Source organism: Callospermophilus lateralis, unplaced genomic scaffold, assembly GCF_048772815.1.
Source record: "Callospermophilus lateralis isolate mCalLat2 unplaced genomic scaffold, mCalLat2.hap1 Scaffold_181, whole genome shotgun sequence".
Taxonomy (NCBI): Eukaryota; Metazoa; Chordata; class Mammalia; order Rodentia; family Sciuridae; genus Callospermophilus; species Callospermophilus lateralis.
Genome location: NW_027512846.1, coordinates 1721612 through 1749539, shown reverse-complemented (window position 1 = coordinate 1749539; position 27928 = coordinate 1721612).

The window sequence follows — 27928 nt, the reverse complement described above, 5'->3', positions numbered from 1 at the left end:
AATGAGGACAACCACTGCATTCACAATATCCTCAATAAAAATAAAATACTTGGGAATCAATCTAACAAAAAAGGTGAAAGATTTATACAATGAATACTACAGAAACCTAAAGAGAGAAATAGAAGAAGACATTAAAAAATGGAAAAATATACCCTGTTCATGGATAGGAAGAACTAACTTCATCAAAATGGCGATATTACAAAAAGTTCTCTATACGTTTAATGCAATGCCAATCAAAATCCCAACAGCATTTCTTGTAGAAATAGATAAAGCAATCATGAAATTCATATGGAAAAATAAAAGACCCAAAATAGCAAAAGCAATTCTAAGCAGGAAGTGTGAATCAGGAGGTATAGTGATACCAGATTTCAAACTGTACTGCAGAGCAATAGTAACAAAACCAACATGTTACTGGTACCATAACAGGCAGGTGGACCAATGGTACAGATTAGAAGACACAGAGACGAATCCACAAAATTACAACTATCCTATATTTGATAAAGGGGATAAAAGCATGCAATGGAGGAAGGATAGCATCTTCAACAAATGGTGCTGGGAAAACTGGAAATCCATATGCAAAAAAATGAAACTGAATCCCTTTCTCTCGCCATGCATAAAAGTTAACTAAAAATGGATCAAAGACCTTGATATCAAATCAGAGACTCTGTGCCTTAAAGTGAAAAAGTTGGTTACAATCTACATATTGTGGGATAGGGCTCCAAATTCCTTTATAGGACACCCATAGCACAGAGTTAATAACTAGGATCAACAAATGGGACTTACTTACACTAAAAAGTTTTTTCTCAGCAAGAGAAACAATAAGAGAGGCAAATAGGGAGCCTACATCCTGGTAACAAATTTTTACTCCTCACACTTCAGATAGAGCCCTAATATCCAGAGTATACAAAGAACTCAAAAAATTAAACAATGAGATAACAAATAACCCAATCAACAAATGGGTCAAAGACCTGAACAGACACTTCTCAGAGGAGGACATACAATCAATCAACATGTACATGAAAAAATGCTCACCATCTCTAACATTCAGAGAAATGCAAATCAAAACCACCCTAAGATACCATCTCACTCCAGTAAGATTAGCAGCCACTGTGAAGGCAAACAACAACAAGTGCTGGAGAGGTTGTGGGGAAAAGGGTACTCTTGTACATTGCTGGTGGGACTGCAAATTGGTGCGGCCAATTTGGAAAGCAGTATGGAGATTCCTGGGAAAGCTGGGAATGGAACCACCATTTGACCCAGCTATTGCCCTTCTTGGACTGTTCCCTGAGGAACTTAAAAGAGCATACTACAGGGATACTGCCACAAGGATGCTCATAGCAGCACAATTCACAATAGCTAGACTGTGGAACCAACCCAGATGCCCTTCAATAGATGAATGGATTAAAAAAGTGGCATTTATACACAATGGAGTATTATGCAGCACTAAAAATGACAAATTCATGGAATTGGCTGGGAAATGGATGGCATTAGAGCAGATTATGCTAAGCGAAGCTAGCCAATCCCTAAAAAATCAAAGGCCAAATGTCTTCTTTGTTATAATGAGAACAACTATGAACAGAGCAGGCAGGAAGAGCAGGAGGAAAAGATCAACTTTATACAGAGACATGAGGTGGGAGGGAAAGGGAGAGAAAAGGGAAATTGCATAGAAATGGAAAGAGACCTTCATTGATATACAAAATTACATATAAGATAATTTAAGTTATGAACTCCCATTTTTACCCCGTATACAGATTGCAGAATCACATCAGTTACACTTCCGTTGATTTATATATTGCCATACTGGTGTCTGTTGTATTCTGCTGCCTTTCCTATCCTTACTATCCCACTTGAATCAAAGAGTGGAATATGATATACCAAGAACTATGCAATGTTTTGAACAACCAACAATAAAAAAAAAGATAATTTTAGGGGAAAGGGAATAAAATCCAGAGAAAGAATTAAATTACAACAGATGGGGTAGAGAGCGAAGATGAGAGGGGAGGGGAGGGAGGATAGTAGAGGATAGGAAAGGTAGCAGAATACAACAGTTACTAATATGGCATTATGTAAAAATGTGGATGTGTAACTGATGTGATTCTGCAATCTGTATTTGGGGTTAAAATGGGAGTTCATAACCCACTTGAATCTAATGTATGAAATAGGATATGTCAAGAGCTTTGTAATATTTTGAATAACCAATAAAAAAGAACAAGAATGAATGGGAAGCACAGCCTTTGGGTTTCCAGTAGATTGGAACCAGGTGTGATATATTTTTTTTGTATTTTGTACCTTTAGAAGTATGTTTTTCTCTAGAGATGACCACTGAGGCCACTTTAAAATATGCAAAATATTTCACATCTCTGTAGGAGATTAGTTATTACTAATATATTGTAATAACCTGGAGTGTGTTATATCACTAAGTGATGTACACAGTTCCCTAACCCAAAGCATCACCATCAGGATAATTTCCTGAACTCTTAATGCTTCTTTCACTTACAGAGTGAAGAACCTGGATCTTTTGGCTCAGCAACATCTCTGTCTACAGAGAGGGCCTACTAACCAAAACTACATTTGAGTGTCATGAAGTGGGAAAAAATTATATCAAGCAAATCATGCATTAGTGTGGGTTTTTATTTTTAGAAAATGGATGCTTGTTCTGGGCATGTTAGAAGAGAATTTCTGAAGAAGCTCCCATAGCCTCACAAACACATACACAATTATTATACATGGACATGCTCAGAGATACCACCCCATGCTCATTCACATAAATGCACACCACACAAAAGACAGCTGTTTCAGGATCATGGTAGTGGGCCACAATTCTTCACTGGATTACCACTTTGTCACCATATGCCTATCCTCATTTCCAAACCAAATCTAAATCCAGGATAACTTATTACATAGAAACAGGAAAGAATGTGTGACCTATCTAAGTACAGAGGTTTTTCTCAGCATGTTAGGGAGTTGAGAATACTTACTTTGCTCATTTGTTGCAGAGGCTACCTGTAGTTACAGAAAGGAAGACAGCATGAGCAGGAGATCATTTGCACAAGTCTACTGTTGGCTGTGGTGACATTAGATAACTAGATGGGAAACAGCAGTTGGGGAAAAGATCACAAAGTAAGGCAGAGAAGGCACTTGCGAAAATACATGAGCTTTGCATGAGGGATTTATCAGGTACAATTTGATGACATGCATAAAATTCTTTTTCTATCAAGGAAAAGTGCCACTGAAGAAAATGCTCACTACAATTATTTGACAATGGTTGTTCTCATATGTGAATGTCATCTTGAATCATTCTCACAGGGAATAGATGTGCAGTTGTAATTCCATCACCTATGAGTCACCTATAATGAACACTGTCATATTTTCATGAAGGAATTTGAATTAAAAGGAAGAAAACAACACTTATATCTAAGACAAAGAAGGGTCACATTACCTTAGCAATGTAATTTTTTTGGTCTTCTGCCACAATGGGTACCACCTCTATTATGACTTGATAGCAATCTAGGGAAATATAGAGTAACTGTCAGTATATTGGTTTGCTGAAGAAACACTCCAGGGGCTTCCTAACTGTGGACATGGGTCTAGAGTGTATGGAGACGGTTGTTTAACACACACAGGCTCAATTAGTGCTGGAACATGATTGTTTCTGAATGGCAAGAGAAGGAGCATATCAGGAAACAAAAATTCAAAATAGACAAAAAATGGAAGGAACTACAATGAGAAGTTAAATATTCTACTGTTACACTAGAAGGTTTCAGCATTCCTTTATAACACTTGACAGATCCATCAGGAAGTAAAGAAAAAGTATACTTTTGAATCAATCATTTCTGTTATGGGTCAAATTACTTCCACACAAATACATGTTTAAATTCTAAACATGGTTAAGTTAGAACTTAAACCATACCTCCAAATTTTACTGGGTTTTAAATGAGAGACATTGTGATCTTAGCAATTAAAAGTATCCTCTTTGAACAGGGTGGACCCATTCTCCAAATAGGGCATCTGTTCTCATGAAGATGGGACACATTCATGAGAGACTAATGCCATGTGATGATGCAAGCAGAGAGGAAAGTGCTGCAGTTGAAAACCAAGCAGATCAAGGATGGCCACCAAACCAGTAACAGTTCAGAATGGGCAGGAAAAATCCTTCCTTAAAGTTTTCAGAAGTAAAATGTTTCTGCTAACAGGTTAATGTGGGATTCCTAGGAAATAGAGCTCTAAGATAGTACACTTATATTACTTCAACCCAAGAAAGCTGGTACTTAGTTATGGCAACCCTAGGAATTTACCGAAACAATTATCAATCACATAGGTCTATTTGGCATTTGTACAAATACTCCATACGACAGTGAGAGAATAAAATTTGTTTTCAAGTTAACATGAGGTATTCATCAAGATAAAATATATTTTGGCCCAAAACGTTCCTTGGCATGTTGAGAAATCGTGCAAATTTGCTGTCAGGAGAAGAGAAGTTGGGAAATGGAGGAAGGATGCACCCACGACAGTTCTTCAGTGCCAGACTTAGAAGGCAAGAAGACTGCTTCTCAGTGAGAGGGGAACTAAAGGAAGTCACCCAAACTTAATAGTGAATGGAAAAAATTATAGAGGAATATAAAGTCAAAAACTCAAGCAAAAGAAATAATACAAGACAGACGCAAATTTAAGATAGAGAGAACCTTTATTTCTTGCAGCTCCACAACCTGTAATGCAAACAGTGCGAATAGTCCTTCCTCTCAGGTGTGCAAAAGAGGGGTCTCACGAAAACTCAATAGTGGACACTCAGGGAGTCTTAGAGAATCAGAAACTTGGCTACATTAAACAAAGACAAAAAAGAAAGTACATTAGATCCAAGCTGATGGTGGCAGAAGCAGCAGTAGCAGCAGCAGGATTAGTGACACTGCTAGATCACCTAAAGAAGGAAATGGACAGAAACAAAATAGAAAGATTCAGTGTGAAAATCCTGAGATCAGAGAGGCAACGTTTTCTTGGCTGAAAAGAGGCTTCTTTGCACTGCACACTGTACCTGAAGAAAGATCTGTGATTCATGCTGTCCCCAGAGAGCAAGGCAGGAGCCACCTTGACACAGCTAAGCTGATGCTGCCACTGCAGGAGCCAGGAGCTGGGAGATCTGAGCAGGTAGGCACACATGGACCTGAAAGGCACCTGCCACAGCACCTAGGCTTTGCCTGGCTGAGCTAGAGCAAAAGGCATGGAGAGAATTCTCCCCAGGGGAACTCAAGTCAGAGATGTGCAGGAAAGCTCTGGTCCTTTCCTGCTTGAGTCTGGTGCCTCTCAGGACCAGCTGAAAGGGATTGAGAATTTGAAGGAGCAGGTGTAAAAATGGGCTGCTGGGAATAGATGCCCAGACCATAAGCCCAGGAAGCATGTAAAGGTCGCTCCACAGGCAGCAGAGTGGGTGGGGAGAAGCTGACTAGCACACCCATAGTTGGAATTAAGGACAAGATTCAGAAAATCACCTCAATAGATGTAGAAAAGCTCTTGATTAAAAAGGAGAAACAATTCATTTCCAAAATAAAGGAAAAACCTGGAAAAAAAGGAACTTAGTTTCAATATTATAAAAGCCATATATGAGAAATTCAAAGCCAACATCACACTGAACAGAGATAAAAATGAACTGTCTTCTTCAAATATCAAGAACAAGAAAAGAGTGTCTACTTTTGCCAATTTTATTCAATATATTTTTCTGAAAAAATGTGAGAACAATCAGACAAAAGTAGGAAATTAATAGGATGCCATAAGAAAAATTCAAATTGTCCACATTACCTGGTGACATGATTCTATATTTAGAAGGCCCAAAAATTTTCACCAGAAGAATTCTAGAAGTAATAAATTTAGCAATGTAGCAGGATAAAAGATAAACACAAATAAATCAATATTGTCACTATACTCCAACATTGATGGCACTGATTTAGAATTCAAGAAAATAATTTCTTTTATAATAATGTAAAAAAGCCCCTGAGGATAAATCTACCAAATAGGATGTAAGATCTCTACAACAAAAATTATAGAACTCTGGAAAAGAAATGGAAGAAGACCTCAGAAGGGGCAAAATAGTTCTGTGTTCTTGGATAGGCAGAATTAATATTGTCAAAGTGGCCATAATATTAACAATATCCAGGTTCAATGAATTCAATACAATCCCCTTCAAACTACAAATGATATTCCTTACAGTATTGAAAAAATAACCATGAAGTTCATTTGAGATGATGATGATGATAATAATAGTAATAATAATTATTATTATAATATAATATTATATTAATTATTATATCTATTAAATAATAATAATAATAATAATAATAATAATAATAATAATATTTGGCAAAGCAATTCTGAGCAAGAAAAAGTAAGGTGAAAGCCTTACAGAGATGAGTAGCAAAAACAGTATCTTATTGAACTGAAAATAGATATGAAGATTCTTGAATTGAATATACCACACAGAGACAACCCACCTGATACTTACATCCACCTGATACTGGATAACAGCACCAAAATACATGTTAAAGAGGACATTATGGTTTAAACAAATGGTGCTGGGGAAAGTGGATAATCATAGAAATACCAGGAAGGATGAGAGAAAGAAGGTACACTGACACAATGTTGGTGGGTTTGTAAATTATTATGAGAACTCTGGAAAGCAATGTGCAGATTCCTGACAGGCCCAAGAGTGGAATTCATAGGACTCAGCTATTACATTCCTCCCTGCTTATTCTATAAAACTACAAGTCAGAATACTATAGTGATACAATCACTTCAATGTTTCTAGCATTCACCATAAATACATTGTATGATCAACCCAGATGTCCACCAGCAGTTGAAATAATCAAGTGCACAGAATTAAAAGGTAACTAGATCTTTACTTCTGGAGCTATAGCACTGATGAATTACTCAAAGCATGTAAATTTGTACATGTTAAATAAAAGAAGAATTGGAAATCTGAATCAACTAGAATCCTTATTGCAGAATGGACACAATGACAGGATTTCCACAGTACCTTCGTTGGAATTCTCATTTGGAACAGCACTGTTTGGTGGCCAGAGGTCTCCTCTGGACCAAGGCCAGAGGCAACAGCCTGGGAAATGTGATAAAACAGAGTTAGCTGTTGACAATGTGCTAGCAAGAAAACATAGGGTCATCAATAGTAATTCAAATAACAGTTCAACCAGTTTTAATTGATAAGTGATCATTGTAAATATCTGGGGGTATAATTTGAGCTTTGAATTCAAGTATGTATTTATACACTAATAGCATGCCCAGAAACTTAAATATTTCTTGTATGTTTTTTTTTTCTGTCATTTTCAACAACAAGAGGTGATAATTATCTTATCAGAAATAGGTCTGGGACACAAAGATAAATGCTGCATAATATCACTCTTTCGTGGTAACTGAAATATTGATCATAGAAGGTGAGAGTAGAGAGCAGGGGAGACAATGTTACAATTGAATATTAGAAAAATTGAATATTAGAAAAAAAGTTCTGATGTATTTTTGCAGTCTGTTAACAGAGTTAAAAACAGTAAAATCTGGGTCTCGGGATGTAGCTCATTTGGAGAATGCTTGCCTTGCATGTCTGAGGCATGGGGTTTGATTCCCAGCACCACATTTATATAAATAAATAAATAAAGGTCCATGAATAACTAATAAAAAAATTTAAAAATAACAAAATTGATGTTTAATGAATTTTGAAGGAGGGATGTGAATGTTGTTAGATTTTACACTACTGAGTTTATTTTTCACCATTGGGGCAGCAAAGCACCTGAGTCAGATTGATCTTTAGGATAACAATGCAATGTGTGAGGTCTACAACCCAACACAATATTGTGTGGTCAAAAAGAATTACTGAGGCGGAATCATAGAAATCAGAGAAAACAGTGACCATAAGCAGAGGCTGTGGTTATGTGGCTTTTGTTGAAATCCTACCTCAAAAATTAAATACCTGTTCAGTTAAATAAACCCCTTCTCAATTGTTGCAAAATGTGTGGCATCTGATCCCTGTAATGATGTAAGGCTGACAATGATCACATCCATGCATTCTTAAGAGGACTGGTGCTTCATATGGGTGCTAATGTGTCCTGACATTAAATAGTACACTTCATTAAATGTGTGGAAAAATAAGCTCAATCGTTGACAGTGTTTGAACAGAGAGGTGTCAAACAGAGGTCATCCTCCAGAGCAATGGGTAAAGAAAGTCTATTCCTCATTCTTTACAGATGGATATTTGTAAAGCTCATGGAGAATATCTGTGACCTCCTATGACTCCATATCAGCCTAAAGGGATGGGTGGAGCAGAGTCTGTCCACCACAATTTAGAGTTTAGGTGTTTGTAATTTGGAGATTTTATGTGTCTTGCCCAGATTCACAAGAATGATGAGCGGTGGATATGGGACAGGAATGTAGCTATTTACCTGGGACCAGAAATCTCTGAGCACTTGTGTCCTCTAGTGGATATCCTAGAACCAGGAAACCAGAACTCTTCTCAGTGCTTTTTGAATACTTCTTTCTTCAGGCCTCTTTGGCATGAGGTTTCAGTAGCAGACACCATGAGAAATGTTCAAGTTATAACCCTGGGCTCCTGTCTCTTCATTGCAATTACTGACTTAAAAATGATCATTTCATGTAAATGAAGCCTATCTGAAGGTCAAGGTGAAAAGGTTAAGAATGTAAGAATTAAGTTCTGTTTTCCTGGAACCTGAAACTCATGTAGAAGTTGAAAACAACTCCCGGAAATGCCCACTAAATGTATGTTGAAATCTCCAATGATCATCTGGTTGCTCTACGAAAACAACCCCCCTCCCAGAATCCATGCAATGATTGGCTATGCTGTATGTGAAGTCCCTGCCCTCTCCAAGGAATGTATATAAGCTCTGCTTAAGCTGTTTCCGGGGCTCTCTGCTCTATTCAAGTGAGCTCTCAGCCCCAGCATGCTGGACCCCCCAATAAACACTTTGCTGTTGCATGAGACAGTCTCTTGGTGGTCTCTTCCTCCGATGCTCGCCCTACCTTTACAAAGGGTAGAGTCCACACTTGGAGCCATCCTCCCCCAGGGTCTTCTCACTTCCAGCTGTCTCCAAGTGAATCTTCCTGATGAGCAGTTGACCATCTAAATCATCAGAGTTCTCTGGGGCTCACCAACTGTTTCAGAACTTGGGACATTCTAAACCAACTGCCACTTGATGGCTGTGCCAAGAATGAAGTTTCCTTGAGCTTTTCCCTCCTGGATGGCCTGTTAGTGGGGATGAATCAGGGAAACAGATACTCTGGGCTGATGGTTTGATGTTTCCATGTCAGAAGCTGGCCTGCCCCATGTCTGCAGTCTAATATTCAGAGCCATAATCTGAGCAGTCAGACAAGGCCTGGTTGAAATATCATTTCTCCATATGCACCAGCTCTGATCAGGCATATTCCTGCTCCTGGCTTTCCAAGCCTCTTCCTAGACCCTTCATGGCCAGGGGCCAGAAACTTACCTGCCTAGATGCAACCATCACTAACTATAACGTGTGAATCTCAACCAATGGATCCTCCCTGAAACCACTGAGGCCCTCATTTCCTCCATTATCAGACATCCACACACTGACCTCAAGGCACTGTCCTTTTTGCCTTCTTCCCAGTAGCACCCAAACACCTGGGATCCTGTAGTTATCAACCAATTGGAAACGTTTTCTGAAATTTCAGTCCTCTTTTCTTTTACAAAAGTCTTGATTTAGACTTCTCTAACATTATTTTTAAATATTCATATACATTGAGATGGGTTTGGTTTCTAATTGCCCTTTCATGGTGTATATATCGCCTTACTTAGCATCCATATACTATGTCTCACTTTATTTTTTCATCTCATGAAAACAAGGTGGGTGTCGTGCTCCTGTAATTCACTTTAAAGGCACACATGTTATTGGCATTAGGAATGGTTCATTTATCTAAATTTAGAAAAACATTTTCAGTAACCAGGTCAATAGAACAAGCAAATATATGAATTGAGTGATAAAACAATATCACCAAATATTTAAATCTCAGGAGAGAAGATTCAGTGTTGAAGATAAAAAAATCAAGAGGAAAATATATTCAGTAAACATTAACTGCCCTTTGAAGAAACACACTTAAAAATATCACTGACAACATACCTTTCCCACAGCAGTTAAGATTTCCCATGGCCAACCAGGAACTCAAAACCTCCCTACTCTTCTCCAACTTTAACTTACACCAACTCACTCACCACACCAACTGAGTGGAAATGGAAGGTAAGATGTGCATTCCACATTACCATGGTGACTGGTCAACATGGAACTTTCATTGTGAGCACATGCCACATTCTGAGCTGCTACTATTAGAAAGTGTAATTTCATGTCCAAGTGTGTTGTGGAATAGTTTGTGTATTGCTTCAAAAACTGAAACCTAGAACTATATATTAATATTTGTTGTTAATTAAAATAAGTTAAATTAGAAAAAAAGGATTTACTCCCAAAATTATTTCATTGATCAAAAAATCATGGGATGAAAGGGATGCATAGCTATAGTTTTGAGAATCAAAGAAGATTCCATTTCTGGTTTGTAATTCTAAACCAACACATGTCTCAATCTTTCTGAACCTCCAAACATTTGTAGATAGAGAGAATTAAAATGTCTTTTTGATTCAGAATGAAAATGTATACAAAGCATTATCTTTTAAGAGTTGAGGAAATTTTCAGGAAGGAGAAATTTTAAGATCACATCCCCCTTATTTTAAATTTGAAAACAAAACTATTTTCTATTTAGTAGGATTTAATCCAATCATTTGAATTTATCTTCCTCTTCCATGACTCCTGCTGTGGAATCCATTCTTTTGCTTCTCATCCTAACCTGTCATCTCATACCACAAACACTCATGGTTGAACATGCACATGGTGAGGTCTATACAAACAATGTATGCAAAGTCTTCACATTGTAAAAGCTATCTATGCTAAACCCAAGGACAACATTATTACTAAATGAGAAAAGGAGAAAGCATTCCCTCTAAGGACAGAAACAAGACAGGGATGCCCTCTTTGAAACTCTAGTCAGAATAATCAGACAGATGAATGAAATTAAAGTGATTTGCATAGAATAAGAACTCAAATTATCACCCCTTGCTGAGGACATAGTTCTATATTTAGAAGATCCAAAAAATTCCTCCAGAAAGCTTCTAGAACCAATAAATACATTCAGCAAATTAGGATATAAAATCAATACCCATGAATCAAATGCATTTCTATATATAAGTGATGAATCCACAGCAAGAGAAAGTAGGAAAACCTCCCCATTGACTCTAGCCTCAAATAAATAGAACACTTGGGAATCAATCTAAATAAAGAGGTGCAAGACCTCTACAATGAAAACTATAGAACACTAAGAAAAAAAATTGAAAAAGATCTTAGAAGATGGAAAGATTTCTCATGCTCTTGGATAGGCAGAATTAATATAGACCAAAATGGCCATACTACCAAAACTTTTACAAAGATTTAATGCAATTCCTATTAAAATCCCAATTACATTCTTGTTTTTTAATTAAAAACACCAGGCAAAGGCTAATGCTCTCCCACATGGGGTCTTTCCCTTTGGGTCTCTCCTGACCCTCTTTTTGGCTTTGGCTTATGCTTTCCCTCAGGGAAGTCATTCCATGTGGACCTTCAGGACCTTCTTTTTGCTTGGGGCTTTTTCTATCTCCCAGGTTGCATCTGCATGGAAGGTTCTCAGGATATTCATCCTGGCCCCAGCAACTCAGGCAACTCAGGACAAGGCAACTCTGGGAACTCTGGACACACAGGTAACTCTGGACACATTGAAGAGCCATTTCCACCTGGCACCCCACTGGAGCCCACAAGCCAGGTGGATGGCTGACAAGAGGAGAAACCTGGGGTGCAATTGCTGTCACTTCTGTGGCTGTTGTTCCTGCTGATTCTGATTTCATTACTACAGGGGCTCGTAGAGATGTTTAGTATGGGAATCCGACTGGGATTGGCACTGAATGGGGCACAGACATTTTCACATGGGGTTGCCTTGCCTGGAGCCAAGGACCTGGGTGTCCTGGCACATAAAGCAAAGGTGCTGGGGCTGGCATCTGGGCCTCCAAATGTGGTATGCCCTGTGTTCCAGGTGCTACCACCTCTGCCTGCTCCTCTCCTTCCAGGGACCATGCCACAGAACCACGCTGTTGGGCTCCCATAACAGGTACAACCTTTGGGGGCAATGGATCTGTGAAGGCTGACCTCTCAGCCTGAGGTAGCCTCTCACTTAGCACTTCACGCTCATCCATTGCCTGTTGAAAGACAATCTAAGTGAAGTGCAGCTGAGTAGTAGCATCATCACGGTCTTCATACAGCCACTGCAGCTCAGAGGCCAAAGCCCAGCAAGCTGCCTCACCCTCCTCCAGTTGGTCCTGCAGCAGACAGGCACGATGCCCCTGCTGCTCCCGCTGCCTTGCCACCACTCGCATGCCCAGGGCAAGGGCACTTCAGGTGCATTCCCTCTTGAGGTCTTGAGGCACCTGAAAGTCCACCACCACAGTGTGAATCCACTCCTCTACCTTGTTCCAGGGACAAGAACGAAAGGCCATGTAGAACTCGGGGCCACCACTGTTCAGGAGAGCTTCATTATTAAAGAATTGGACCACCTCCTTGTGGAGAAAGCCACTGGCATGCTCGCCAAATTCCACTCTCATGGCTCTGGCGGCCTCTATTTTTTAATTTTATGAAAACAAGGTGGATGTCCTCCTCTTGTTTATTTATTCACTTTTCTATTAAAATATTTATTTATTTTAATTTGTTATATGTAATGGCAGAATGCAATTCATTTCATATTAGATGTAGAGAGCACCATTTTTCAAGTCTCTGGTTGTACAAAAAGTATTTTCACACAATTTGTGTCTTCATATATGTACTTAGGGTAATGATGTCTGACTCATTCCACCATCATTTGTACCCCCATGCCCTCTCCATTCCCCTCCTTTCCCTTTGCCCTATCTAAAGTTCTTTCACTTCTTCCATGCCCTGCTATCATCATTATGAATCAGCATCCTCATATCAAATAAAGCATTTGGCCTTTGATATTTTTCGATTGGCTTACTTCACTTAGAATTATATTCTCCTACTCCAACCATTTACGTGTAAATGCTATTATTTTATTCTCTTTTAGTTCTGAGTAATATTCCATTGTGTATATATATAAAAGTTTCTCTGTGTATTCATCTACTGAAGGGCATCTGGTTTTGTTCCACAATTTAGCTATTATAAATTGTGCTGCAATAAACATTGATGTGTCTGTGTTCCTGTAGTAAGCTGTTTTTCAGTCCTTTACATCTAAGTCAAGGAGTGGGATAGCATGGTCAAATGGTGGTTATGTTGTAAGTTTCCATGAACTCTCCATACTGACTTCTAGATTGGCTACACCAAATTACAGTCCCACAAGCAATGTGTGAGTGTGCCTTTTCCCCTACATCCTGGATAACTCTTAGTGTTGTTTGTAATCTTGATGGCTGCCATTCTGATGGAAGTGAGAATCTTAGAGTGCTTTTGATTAGCATTATATCTCTACCAATGAATGATAGTCTTCATATAACTAGAAAAAGAAACCACAAATTTCATTTGTAAAAATAAGAGGCCTAGAATAGACAAAGCAATCCTCAGCAAGAAAAATGAAGCAGAAGGCAACACAATACCAGAATTTAAACTATACTATGGATCAATAGTAACAAAAACAACATGGTGTTGGTACCAAAGGACACATGTGGAACAATAACACAAAAATACAAGACACAAAGATGAACCCACATCTAGATGATCATATGGTCCTCATCTTTAAGTTTATTGAGGTGAAAGATTTATACAATGAAAACTACAAAACCCAAAAGAGAGAAATAGAAAAAAAGATCTTAGAAGGTGGAAAAATATACCCTCTTCATGGAAAGGCAGAACTAACATCATCAAAATGGCGATATTACCCAAAGTTCTCTATAGGTTCAATGCAATGCCAATCAAAATCCCAACGGCATTTTTTCTAGAAATAGAAAAAGAAATCATGAAATTCATATGGAAAAATAAAAGACCCAGAGTAGCAAAAGAAACTCTAAGCAGGAAGTGTGAATCAGGCGGTATAGCTATACCAGATTTCAAACTATACTACAGAGCAATAGTAACAAAAACAGCATGGTACTGGTACCAAAACAGGCGGGTGGACCAATGGTACAGAATAGAGGACACAGAGACTAATCCACAAAGTTACAACTATCTTATATTTGATTAAGGGGCTAAAAGCATGCAGTGGAGGAAGGATAGCATCTTCAACAAATGGTGCTGGGAAAACTGGAAATCCATATGCAACAAAATGAAACTGAATCTCCTTCTCTCGCCATGCACAAAAGTTAACTCAAAATGGATCAAGGAGCTTGATATCAAATCAGAGACTCTTTGTCTGATAGAAGAAAATGTTGGCTCTGATCTACATATTGTGGGGTCGGTCTCCAAATTTCTTAAGAGGACACCCATAGCACAAGAGTTAATAACAAGAATCAACAAATGGGACTTACTTAAACTAAAAAGATTTTTCTCAGCAAGAGAAACAATAAGAGAGGTAAATAGGAAACCTACATCCTGGGAACTAATTTTCACTCTTCTCACTTCAGATAGAGCCCTAATATCCAGAGTATACAAAGAACTCAAAAAATTAAGCAATAAGATAACAAATAACCCAATCAACAAATGGGCCAAGGACCTGAACAAACACTTCTCAGAGGAGGACATACAATCAATCAACAAGTACATGAAAAAATGCTCACCATCTCTAGCAGTCAGAGAAATGCAAATCAAAACCACCCTAAGATACCATCTCACTCCAATAAGATTGGCAGCTTTTATGAAGTCAAACAACAACAAGTGCTGGTGAGGATGTGGGGAAAATGGTACACTTGTACATTGCTGGTGGGACTGCAAATTTGTGCAGCCAATTTGGAAAGCAGTATGGAGATTCCTGGGAAAGCTGCGAATGGAACCACCATTTGATCCAGCTATTCCCCTTTTTGGACAATTCCCTAAAGACCTTAAAAGGGCGTACTATAGGGACACTGTTACAATAATGTTCATAGCAGCACAATTCACATTAGCTAGACTGTGGAACCAACCCAGATGCCCTTCAATAGATGAATGGATAAAAACATGTGGCATTTATACACAATGGAGTATACTCTGCACTAAATAATGACATGGAATTTGCAGGGAAATGGATGGCACTAGGGCAGATTATGCTAAGTGAAGCTAGCCAATCCCTTCAAAATAAATGCCAAATGTCTTCATTGATATTAGGAGAGCAACTAAGAACAGAATAGAGAGGAAGAGCATGAGAAGAAGATCACCACTAAACCCAGACGAGAGGGGGGAGGGAAAGAGAGAGAGAAGGGAAATTGCATGATAAAGGAAGGAGACCCTCATTGTTATACAAAACTACATATAAGAGGAAGTGAGGGGAAAAGGGAAAAATAAACAAGAGAGAGAAATGAATTACAGTAGATGGGGTAGGGAGAGAAGAAGGAAAGGGAGGGGAGGGGAGAGGAGGGAATGGGAGGGGAGGGGGATAGTAGAGGATAGGGAAGGCAGCAGAATATAACATACACTAGTATGGCAGTAGGTAAAAAATGGTTGTGTAACCGGTGTGAATCTGCAATAATATGTATATAGGGTTAAAATGGGAGTTCATAATCAGCTTGAATCAAATGTGTGAAATATGATATGTCAAGAGCTTTGTAATGTTTTGAACAACTAATAAAAAAAGTTAATTAAATAAAAGAACATGTATTACATGGAACTGTTTTTCTCATAAGCACTTAAGTGAGTGAATGCACCACAAGGAAGCTATCACAGGCACATTGAGATACTCAGGACTGCAGCTTAACCCAGCTGATGCTCACTGTGGGTGGGGGTCTGCACTTGGGTACAGAATTGGGTTTCTGTTTATACCCAGGGTTGCAGGAGTTGTACAAGACTCACATCCACATTAGAATACCAACAATATCCTCTGGCGAGAAGGTAGACTCTGCCTTACATCTGAATAAGAGTTGCAGAACATGGGGTGACTGGAGGACATCAGTGGCCAGCGTACCTTTTCCCTCAGCGACCATGGATAACTTAGTACCACCGGGCAGAAGGTAAGAAAACCAAGGCAGCAACACCTGGCCTTGACTCAGGGGACCAGAGGCCATGGCCTACAATCAGCACCCTTCTGACCCAGGAGGTGGGTGGCAGGAGGCATTAACAACAGTGGCTCTGTCAATATTCAGAGCCCTGACTGGGCTGCAGCTCCTGGATGGCAGATATGTAGGTATGCAAGGCTTGTTCCCAGCACTGAGCTCTGGCAAATTTGTCTATGGAGCAAACCACCTAATTGCTGTACTTATTCACTTGTGCACAAATCAAGAAAAGGACAGTTAAAATGCACATGTGGTGTGATCTCTTAGCATAATGATCAAAAGAGGAGAACAGCAGGTCTCCTACAAAAAGAGGTTTTTGTAGATGTTAGAATCACCTAGTGATTGCAGGAGACAGGACACAGAAGGACTAGGCTGCAGAGAGAGCCACTGTCTCAATGGGGTCTCAAGAGGCACACACTGGCTGGTCAGTTTGCTTTCTAGTCACTGTGCTTAGAAACATTTGACTAATCCAAGGCTGTGATTACAATTTCAAGAGGAACTGCTCTGGCTTTTAGGGACCATTGTGTCTTTTATTAAAAGCATTGTTCTGGGAGCTTCTGACAGACACTAGGGCATTTTAGTGCTTCCCGGAAGGCGGCCACTGCCTCCTCAGACTTGAGCATCTGAACTACCAACTGACCAGAGTTCCAGCCAGGGTGACCCTCACCGTGAAGGTAAGAATCAAACTGCATGTCCAGCAATGGCTCCTGAGTGGACCACAGAAGACACAGTTAGGAACACACTCCAAAAACAAAAGACAACATTTTTCAAAAATATTTTTTACAGCAGTATAACTAATTTACAAAAAGCTACAAAAATCATATTTACCAGGACACATCTGTTAAATAAAAACATCATGTTAGTGTGCATTTAGGCAGGGCTATGTACAAGGATTCTGGTTCTTGCTCTCCTTAGAACAATAGCCCATGCCCAATGGGACTCACCCTGGCAGGGCTGCAGGGAGGATAGCAGAGGCAAAACAGACCCTCCATGCAGTGGCACCCTGCCCACCCTGTTTCCCCTAAAACTTACCCCGGCATCATACAATGTTCCTGGCAGCCCCTGGAGGCCTGTGGGAAACAGGACTCAGACTTCCCAGTTAGGGTGGGCAGCGATGACTCCTTTGAGCAGAGCATCCAAGCAGAAATAGAACTATTTCTGAATGAGAAAAGACAACATGAAAACCAAAAGTGTGACAGGTCTGTGGATACAAAAACAAAGTCAAAAGAAAATTCTCCCCAATCCACACTGAAACCCACCCAGGAGCCCCCTGTCATGGTGCTGCTAGCCACAGTCTGATGGAGCCTGTTAGGAGTTTTTCTTTCATGAACTTTCAGATCAGAAAAGATTAGCACAGCACCCAGCAGCCTCAGGCCTAAGGTTACCAGAGAGCTGAGAACCTGGGCGGCACAAGGTCTGCTGTCCCCAAGCCCCAGGCAGCACAGTGTAGGGGCGCGGGCAATAGGAACTGCAGGGCTGAAGGGAGGGGCAGCAGCTCCAGGTCCCTGGAGCCCCAGCACAAGGTCTTGACTCCAGCAGCAATGATGGCATCCAAGAGGCCATCCAGCTGTGTCAGTTGGAGAAAATCAGGAAGGAGTCCAGCAACAAGAGCCCAGCTCATCAAGAAGGGGCTGAAAGTTGCCAGCAGCCTGGGTAGCTCACTGAAAAGTGTCTTCCCTGAAGCCCCCAGGAGAACACCCAGCAAGAGGAACTCAGCAGTCTCCAGGGACACAGATCTCATCAAAAGGTGCTTGGACTCTTACCACCTCTCCAAGCCACCAAAGGATGCCACAGCTGCTGCACCTCCAGGAAACACCACCACCAGGAGGGAGCCTATGGAAGTGATTTTGGCGGGGCAGACACTTCTGCTGAGTTGATGTGCACTGAAGCAATCCGGGGTGTTTCCAAGACCACCCTGGAAGGCAGCAATGGGCCTGCATCTGTGAGCACACACTTCTGCTCCTCCAGTGTGCCTTCCCACTCTAATGGGAAGAGCAGCTCTTTGGATAATTATGACAGCATAGAACAGAAGATCCAGGTGTTTTTGGCTCTGAAGACACAGTCAGGAAGCCTGCTTCTGAACTTGCAGAGATGCCTTCCCACTCCTCCCTGGCCTCTCCTTCCATGTCCACTCACATCATCCCTTAAGGCTCTTTGATCATGTTCAGTAACAGGTGGGGGAGGGGATACTTGGCCCCTTCCCTGGATGGAGCATGCACAGCCTCCTTGAGGAGACTCTGCAGAGTGCTCTACAATCTAACTTGCCTCAGAGCCTAAGGTATGATCATGGGCCTGAACTTGCTTAAGTGAAAGGATCCTCTTTGCTTAAGGGATATTTATACATCTACCTTCCAGAGATCCCTTCTAAGGTACTTGCACCTCAGCTTTGTTTCTTGTGTGATTTTCAGCCCTACAAAATCTACTCAGGCTGATACCTGAGGCCAGGTTCCTCCAGGACCTTTCTTAGGTGAGTCTTGTTCTATGTCCTGGGCTTCTTTGAATGTCCTGGAGAGACCCAAAGATTCAGCCCTCAGACTCAGGTTACAGTCCAGGGCATAGGATGAACTGTTCTGACTTCCAGTTCAATGCCTGACTCTTAATCTTCTGTCCTGAACCCCCACCCGAGCCTCTTCTTTGTCTTTTCTGGGCAACTCTATCCTCTGACCTGGAGTAGTACCTCTGTTGCTATTTGTTGATAGAGGAGGCCAAGAGCTTGCCATTTCTTCTAGATGACAACCAAAGCCTCTGTCACCTGAAATATTGTGGACAGGAGTACTGCCTCGCTGTGCCAGCTGCACCCTGTCCTGCACAGCACAGAGAGGCAGCTTTTGTCCCATGCATGGAGGGACACTGGTGTATTTCCTGTAACTGAGTTTTAGTATGAAAATCTGTCTCTAAGCCTTGTGTTTTAATAGAAAGTGGAGTCTATTGAATAAACTATAGCTATTCTTTAATGTGTCCAGGCTACAGAAACTTTTGTGACACGTTTTGGTGCATTTACTACCTTCACATTTTATGCTGGAATCAAGACTGATGCTTTCCTCTGCTCCAATAGCAATAGTAGAAATGTCATCAGAACAGCTGTTGCTCTAGCACAGCAGTTCAACTGTGTGTATATCACCATCACCATCACCATCACCATCTTCTTCCTCCTCCTCATTATAACCTCTGCTACAACTATTTTACTCCACTGTGCACATTTGCAGTGCATAGTGGAGAATTTCCCCATCAACTCAGTGTGTACTTTCTTCAAACTGGGGACTTCCTTCCCATATCTAAGGGGGAAGTGTTCTCCCACCACACATAAAAGCAACCATTTGTTGATCCAATTTTCCACATTTCTCCAGAGGAAGGTCAAGACTCCAAGAATCATCTCACTCACTTAGATCTAGGTGAGCCTTTTTTCAATTAATGAGGCCCTTTCTGTTATTATATCATTTAATTTGAAAACAAAATTAGAAAGCCATACATGTAGATATAGTTGAGGCCCAAGGATACTCTATTGACAGGATAACTGAGAACATTTCTTTCAAACTAAGAAAATTATGCTAAACATAGGTATTGCTTTGGTTGTAGCAGGATTTGTACAGGTCATCTAGGGTTGGGGGAGGGCATGAGGCCAGGATGGGAGGCACAGCTGGGCACACACTTTATAACGGTGCACACATATACATATATGCACACACTCAGATGAACAGTGATGTTTTTATTATATGCATAGGCTAGAAGAGGGTCCCTATGTCATGAGTAGATGGTTTTATGTTACAGGGACCTGGTCCTAGTTCTAGAGCCATCCCCAGGATGTGTACAAGAAGACCTATAGCCAACTTCTTTGTCTTGTCCACTCTGTGATGAGTGTGTAATTTCTCTAGTTGCCTCACTAGACTTGAGGCTGGTGTGACATCCAGATTCTGGGAGGAGAAACTTACCTATGCAGTAAGTATAAACATGGTTAACACAGCCTTAATAAGTTATGTCCTCTGACCTATTCACTTGGGCCAAGGGGTGGAGAATCACCACCCTTAGAATCCAGGATTTTTGATGAAAAGAACCTTTTTAATTTAGATCCATAGTATTTATTGTTGCTTAATATAAATCATAGTGCTCTGAAGTCTTATTAAGAAAGTCAGGCACTAACCAGATAGATTTGGGCCTGTTTTTCTTTTAATATTCACAGTGTCTCTGGTTCAATTTTTAGGTCCTTGATTCAATTTGGGTTGAGTTTTTTGCATGGTGAGAGAGAGGGGTTTAATTTTATTTTATTGTATATAAATTTCCAATTTTCCCATCATTATTTTTTGAAGAGGATATCGTTTTCTCCAATGTACATTTTTTATGCTTTTTGTCAAATATAAGAGAGCTCTAATTATGGGCATTGGTCTCTGTGTTATCTATTCTATACCATTAGTCTACAAGTCTATTTTGTTGCCAATACCATACTGTTTTTTGTTATTATTGATCTGTAGCATAGTTTAAGGTCTAGTATAGAGATGCCACCTAATTCACTCTTCTTGCTAAAAATTGCTTTAGCTATTCTGGGTCTCTTATTTTGTCAGATAAATTTCATGACTGGTTTTTCTATTTCTCTGAGGAATGTCATTGGGATTTTGATTGAAATTACATTCAATCTGTATAGTGCTTTTGGTAGTGTGGTCATTTTGACAATATTAATTCTGCCTATTTAAGGAAAAAAATAGATCTTTCCATATTCTCATGTCATCTTTTATCTTTTTTCCATAGGGTTCTGTAGATTTCATTGGAGAGATCTTTCAGCTATTGTTAGGTTGATTCCCAAGGATTTTATAATTTTTATACAATTCAAAGTTAGTAGTTCTTCTCATTTCCTTTGCAGAGGATTTTTTATTGATATTCAGAAATGCCTTTGATTTATGGGTGTTGATTTTGTATCCTGCTACTTTACTGACTTCATTTACTAGTTCTAGCAGTTTCCTGATATAATATGTCGAGTCTTTTACGTATAGAATTATATTGTCTGCAAATAGTGCTAATTTGAGTTCTTCCTTACTTATCCATATCCCTTTAATTTATTTTATTTGTGTAATTGGTCTGGCCAGTGTTTCAAGAAATATGTTAAATAGAAGTTGTGGAAACGGGCATCCCTGTCTTTTTCCAGTTTTTAGAGGAAATGCTTCCATTTTCTGCCTTGGTGTCCTAGAATGGTGCTCCCCAATCTTGTGGCCATTGGCCATGTAATTCATCAAATTGACAAACTCAGCTTTTTCTGTCACAGGATCTATATGCCAAAATATCATGTGCTTGACGCTACTGAATTAGGCAGGATAGACATGGAACATTTCCATAATCGCAAAAATTATTGAACGATGATGTTCTATAAATCACCAGGAGCAAATATTATGGATAATATGACCTATTTGGAGTTCAAATCTAGTACCTTTCAACAAATACCTTGCTAACTGTGTTCCAATATAATATTTTTGTTAAAAAGAATAAATAAATAAATAAAATAGAATGGTGTGGATACAGCTATCAGGAGCTACATTTATGAATTCTGTTCTTCTGCATCCACCAGGTTTTACCTGGCCTCTTGCAATCACAGGATTTCAAGCACCTCTCTTGAAGGCCCCCTCCCATTCTGGTAAAGGCCATTGACTCTTATGGTGTCCTTTGTCAGAATTCCTCTTACCTTCTAGGCTAATGAGGAAACTAGCCAATCAATAAACCACTACCCCCGCCACTCCAGATAATTCTTGTGCATGGGAATTCATAGCCATCCTAGGAGTATGAAGCTGCTGGCATTGGCACCACACTTAGAAAATTAGTAATTTTCTGTTTTTATAACAGGTCCTAGTTTTTATAACAGGTCCTAGTAGAACATGACTCAAGCCCACTTAGTTATAAGCTGGGAATGCTGCTGAAATAAGACAAAAACCACCACCAACAACAACAATAACAATAACATAAAGCCCTCTACATATATGTGGGGATTTTTCTCTAAAAAAGACCTTGAATTTTTAAAAATTATCACGTCCCCATATGGCTTCTGCCCAATAAACCCTTCAATGATAAACAGTTTTTTAAAAGAATATTTTCTGAAATATTTTTTGAGGAAGTAAAGAGCAACCCACTTGGGAACAGTACAAAATGTGAGCACTTTTTTGCTAGATTATAACATAAAATTCTAATGAAGCTGTGGCGAAGACGAAGACCCTTCACAGACTTCAAGAACAGACAGGAGATTTCCTCCTGCTGACATGGTCTCAAGTCAGAGCTGCACCCAACTTGGATTCTCCTGAGGCAAAGAAGGCCCACAAGGTCATTGAACTAGCTGTTCTGTCACAAGGGGCAAATATATATCATAAATTACCAAATAATACATCTAATAAAACTAATAATTACAAAATGCTATCTTTGACATAGTTTAATTAAATTTAATTTTGAATGAAAGTGTTTACACCATATTTATCTTATTGCTGATAGATGAGATTTTACTACCAGAAAGTGATAACTTAATGATCTCTGTTAAAGAATGCAAGTCCAAGGAGACTTCAAGCATCAATTATTTATAAGTAGACTTGCTGCTGTGTCCCCATGTAAAGGTAGCAAAACTCCTGTCATGAGGTTGATGCACCCCTGCATCACCTGACCACAATGATCTCATCTGAAAGAGACAAGAAGTATGGCACAACCTTGAACCTCAAGAAATCTTAGAGAGGTAAGGCCACAATAATGTCTTAGAGTCAAGTTCATGGAATACTGCCTTCATAGCATACATTAAGAGTGCCTGAGTGGCAACAAACTATCCCATGCTAGGTTGTGTGAACAGCAAACTACTTACCCCTTAGGCACAACCCTGGGCATGAGGCTATGTGTTAAATTCCCTGCTCTTACTCCATTGCTCACTCCTTGATTGGTCACTGCAGAAATTGCATTGGTGGCTGCCTGTAATCTGATAAGCTACTGCCTGAGTATATATACATGGTAACTTCACAATAAAATGAGACCTGCTTCCTGCTTGATGTCCAGAGGTCTTGATTAGTGACTTCACAGACACAGCCTCTTCTACAATTTTTCGTGAAACCCCTTGCTAGACCAGAAAGAGCCCACATAAACATCAGTACATAGCATTTGTCTTTTTTTTTTTTTGAAGGTTCAAAAAAAATTCTTGTAATGTGACTCTCCTGACCTCTAATGAATGTCAGTATGTTTAACATTTCCATCACCACATGTTCGATATTTGGATATTTACTCACTTTCTCTTTGTACCAGAGAAGGTTATTCTTCCATTAGAAATGACTGGGTAATTTTTGCTTTTCTTTAAGCATTTATTAGGGTGGAGATAATGAAAAGAACTTTCTGTATCCTGCCATTTTCTAAGAATGACAGTTCCTTCATACTATTTTAAGCAGAATTCAGCTTGTCCATGAGTTCCTTTTTTTCTTTTAATCTATGCAGAAGGTTTTACTTTTCTTCACACTGCTTTTCACATCATACCTACAAGTCAACTGATGGAGCTACACTGAGTAACAAAAAAAAAATACCAATAAATTGATGATAGGTAGGCCTACTTACATCTTCTATGGAGGTTGTAACAACTGAGTTGTTGCCTCAGATTATTGGGAGAAAATTAATTCAGTGTAAACTCACTAAGCTTGTAATATTTTAGCCTAAATTCAATCTCCACAGAGAATTTTAGGTCCTCCAAGGCATCTATTCACCACCGGATTCTGCAAAGTAACCATGGATCCACTAGCTACAACATAAACCAGGGGATCATCCCAAAATTTATCTGGGACCAAACCAAACCAGTAACTGTTCCTCTTCTGCAGGATTCAAAACCCTCATCATGAGAGTCATATTCACTAATGAAAAAAAAATCTAGTACAATTTTCAACTGCATTGACCATATGCAACTTTGCTTTGATTTTGATCAAAGTATTAATATAATCACTAATGAAACATTTTAACTAGAAAAAAATCATGATATACACTTTTAAAAATATTTATTTTCTAAATGTTTATTTTCTAGATGTAGGTGGACACAATATCTTTATTTAATTTATATGTGACACTGAGGTTTTAACCCAGTGCCTCACATGTGCTAGTTGATCACTCTAGCTCTGAGGAAAAATCCCAGTCTCTCATGATATTCACTTTGATGTCTACGTTGTTGTTTAAAAGAGTGTTTTGATTCTTCCATGTTTTTCTGTGGATAAGCAGTTTACTTATTTTATTTATTCTATTTATTTATTTCCTTTGCACCTGCAATGAAACCCAGAGGCACTTAATCACTGAGCCACATCCCTAGCCCTTTTATCTTTTTTTTTTTTATTTTGAGACAGAATCTCCCTAAATTTCTTAGGACATTTCTGAGTGGCTGAGGCTGGATTTGAATTATGATCCTCCTGCCTCAGCTTCCCAAGCTTCTGGGATTACAGGCATCATTTTCATTATGTTTAAATAATTTGACATTTTATGAATATTTAAAAAAATGTGCTGAACATTTGGAATCTTTAGTTGTAGGCACATTTTTAAATGGGCACAAACACCGGTAGGATTAACTTGTTCTTGTGTTCTATTCTATATATACAACAATATATGATATGATTCAAAATTACTAGAAGAAAGTAAATGTGATAAACAAAATGAGAAATGATAAGTATTTGAGGAGGCAAAATGATAATTACACCATTATTATCAATATATGTGTCAAATTACTATATTGTATGATAAAGATATACTTGTGTCAGACTGGAGTGGTGGCTCAGTGATAAGCACTTTCCTTGCATGTGTAAGGCACTGTGTGCAATCCTCAACATGACATAAAATAAATAAGGATATATAACAATTTTCTACAACTAAACAAAGAAATTAAAAAAGATATATGTGTAAATTAAATTGTGAAGTTATGAATAGTTGCACATATATATCAAAGTATTTTACCCAAGATATGTATTAATTCAAAAGAAAAATATAGTAACTTTATAGTGGATAGACCCTTTAGATATCAACTTAACTAAGTGATCAAGGTCATCACCACCAGTAATCAAACATGTTGAAGACATGAGCCTCTTGATATGGTGAACTGAGAAGGAGCCACCACCATTTCTGTGGTATTGCCAAAACTGCAGAGCCTCCCTCTGATCTAGAGAAAACACAAGGAAACCCACAGTTCTACAAAACACTTGTTCCTCAGTGCTGTCAAGATCATGAAAGATGAGTATAGGCTGAGGGAATGTCACCAATGTTAAGGTCTGTAAACAAGTCAGTTTGGCGCCTGGCATTTTGCCAGAGGGAGTGGTTTGTGGGGTGGCACTAGCGAGCCATTAACTGTGGAGATTTCTTATAGGTTGACTGCTGTATCTAGTTTATGTTAATTAAGATAAGCTGTGTGGAATGTATATATACCCCTCCTGTCCTACAATAAATGGCTCCGACTCCTGCTGTATCAATCTACACAAGTTGTTCGTCACCCCCTGGTTTTTTTGCTGCAGCCGGACTGTGGCAATCAATTGATCAGGGACACAAAAGAGAAATAACAACTAAATGCAGTGTGGGATCCAGAATGGGGTGATGGAATAAGGAAAGGATCTTGGTAGAAAAATGTGAAATTCCAATAAGAGCTATTTTGTTTTGTTTTAGGTACTGGGGATCTAACTCAGGACTGCTTTACCATTGAGCTACATCCCCAGCCATTTTTTTTTCATTTTTTTTTTTAAATTTTGAGACTGCGTCTCATTAAATTGCTTAGGGCCTTGTTAATTTGCTGAGGCAGGCCTCGAATTCCCTATCCTCCTGTCTCAGCCTCCTGAGCTGCTGGGATTACGGACATGCACCACTGTACCCAGCATCCAATAAGATGTGAAGTTCAGGTGATAGTACTGAACTAAGGATAAGTTCTCAGGCGTGATCATTTACTAGGGTTATGTAAGATGTGAATATTAGGGAAGGCTAGGTGAGGGGTGTACTGATGCTATCTGTTCTATTTTTGGCAACTTTTCTGTAAATCTAAAATTAGGTCAAAATAAAAGGTTTAAAAAGTTGCCACATTGAAAATTTAGGGCAGATGCCTGGAAGGCCTCATGGGAAATTTCACTGCTCTGCCTGTCTTTGGATTTGAGATTGGGAGACCTCCTGTCCTCAGAGCATTAAAGCACCCACAAAGATTTATTCAGTCATTCTGGCCTATGGTTGGCCAAATGGCTTATACCTTTAAAACAGACAGGCCCCCCCTCCTCCTCTGCAGTATGGAGCCCTGAGCCCCCCCACACCACATTGGGATTCTCATTCTGGCTGGCGGAGGATGCGAGGTGAGGCTGCAGCAATCTGGGGAAGGCTTGGCAGGTGAGTGAGAGGGTGCTCCAGAGGGAGGGAGGCTCAGACAGTGGTTAGCTGGAGAGTGGGGCTTAGCAGAGGCAAGGGGGAAAGGGAGGGGGCTCTCCTTCTCAAGGGGCCCTTTCATGTTGAAATCAGCCATCATGAATGCTGGGGGCCCAGAAGCCCAGGTGTGGGAAATGTGAGAGCCCCCTTATGTCCCCTCATGTGACAGTGCCATCTGTGGCTCCCAGCCAGCCAGCCAGGATGCATTAGGAGAAGTGTCGGTGTGCACCTGGGGACGGGGAGAGTCCCATCAAGACGTTGACCCACTCAGGGAAGGGAGATTTGACGAAGGAAGTTCTAGACTCTCCTGGTGCTGGAGGGGAGGGTGGAGTGGGCACCCTGTGGGCTTCAGGATCAAGGGTTGGGCAATTGGCAAGAATCCAAGAGAAGGCTCTGGTCCCAACCCTCTCCAATGCCCTGAGTAGCCTGCTTCTCGCCAGCTCTGAAGGTGCAGACCCTGCTGACAAACCTCCGGGGACAAGGAGCTCACTTTATCCTGGGAGAGCATAGGGTCCAGGCATTGGTTCCACCTCTGGATTCAGTTTTCATCCCCAGCCAGGAAATCTGAGACTTTGGACAGGGGAGGCTGTGGCCCCATCTTCCCTGGTACACTCTCAGCCCAGGAGTGACCCCTGCTGTCCGGACAACCCTGGAGGCAGAGGACCGTGCTGGCTAGCTGTGCACGGATTGTGCTGGGTGGCCTACCAGCCCCCTCACCACCCCGCATTCTGTGTTGCTCTCCGCTGGCCCCCAAGGTCCTCTTCAAATGTACTGCCACAGGAGGGAGGTGGTTGAGGCCAACATCTGGACCAAGGGGACATCGTTGGCCCTCACAGCTGGAGCTATCAGCAGCCAATGTTTACCCAGACATTATTTGCCTTTGTAAGTTCCTGGCCCCCAACATGCCCCCCCCCCGAGGAGAGGGTCCTGAGCCTCCTCCCCACGACTGGGCAGGGACGGACCCGAGAGTGCCATGGCTGGCTGGAGTTCAGATCCTCCCAGCAGCTTCAGCTGCCTGAGAGAAGAAAGGGCTAGCCAGCTGGGCTGTCTGTGCCGAGGTGTGGGCACGAGTAGGACAAGGCCATGGAGAAAGTGTGAGTGGACCCTGGACACAGCATGGTGCAGAGAGAAGGGGCAGACCCCTGGAATGTTCCAGAACCTTGCTGGCTGACCTTGGGTTAGTCTGTTCCTCTGTATCATGTGCCACCATATGGGAAGATTTCCTTGCCACCTGATTGAAAATAGTCTCTGTTTTAGTCAGCTTTTTTGCAGCACGATGGAAGGACCCAACCAGAACAATTGTAGAGAGGGAAAAGTTGCCTTGGGGGCTCAGGGTTTTAGAGGTCTCAATGCACA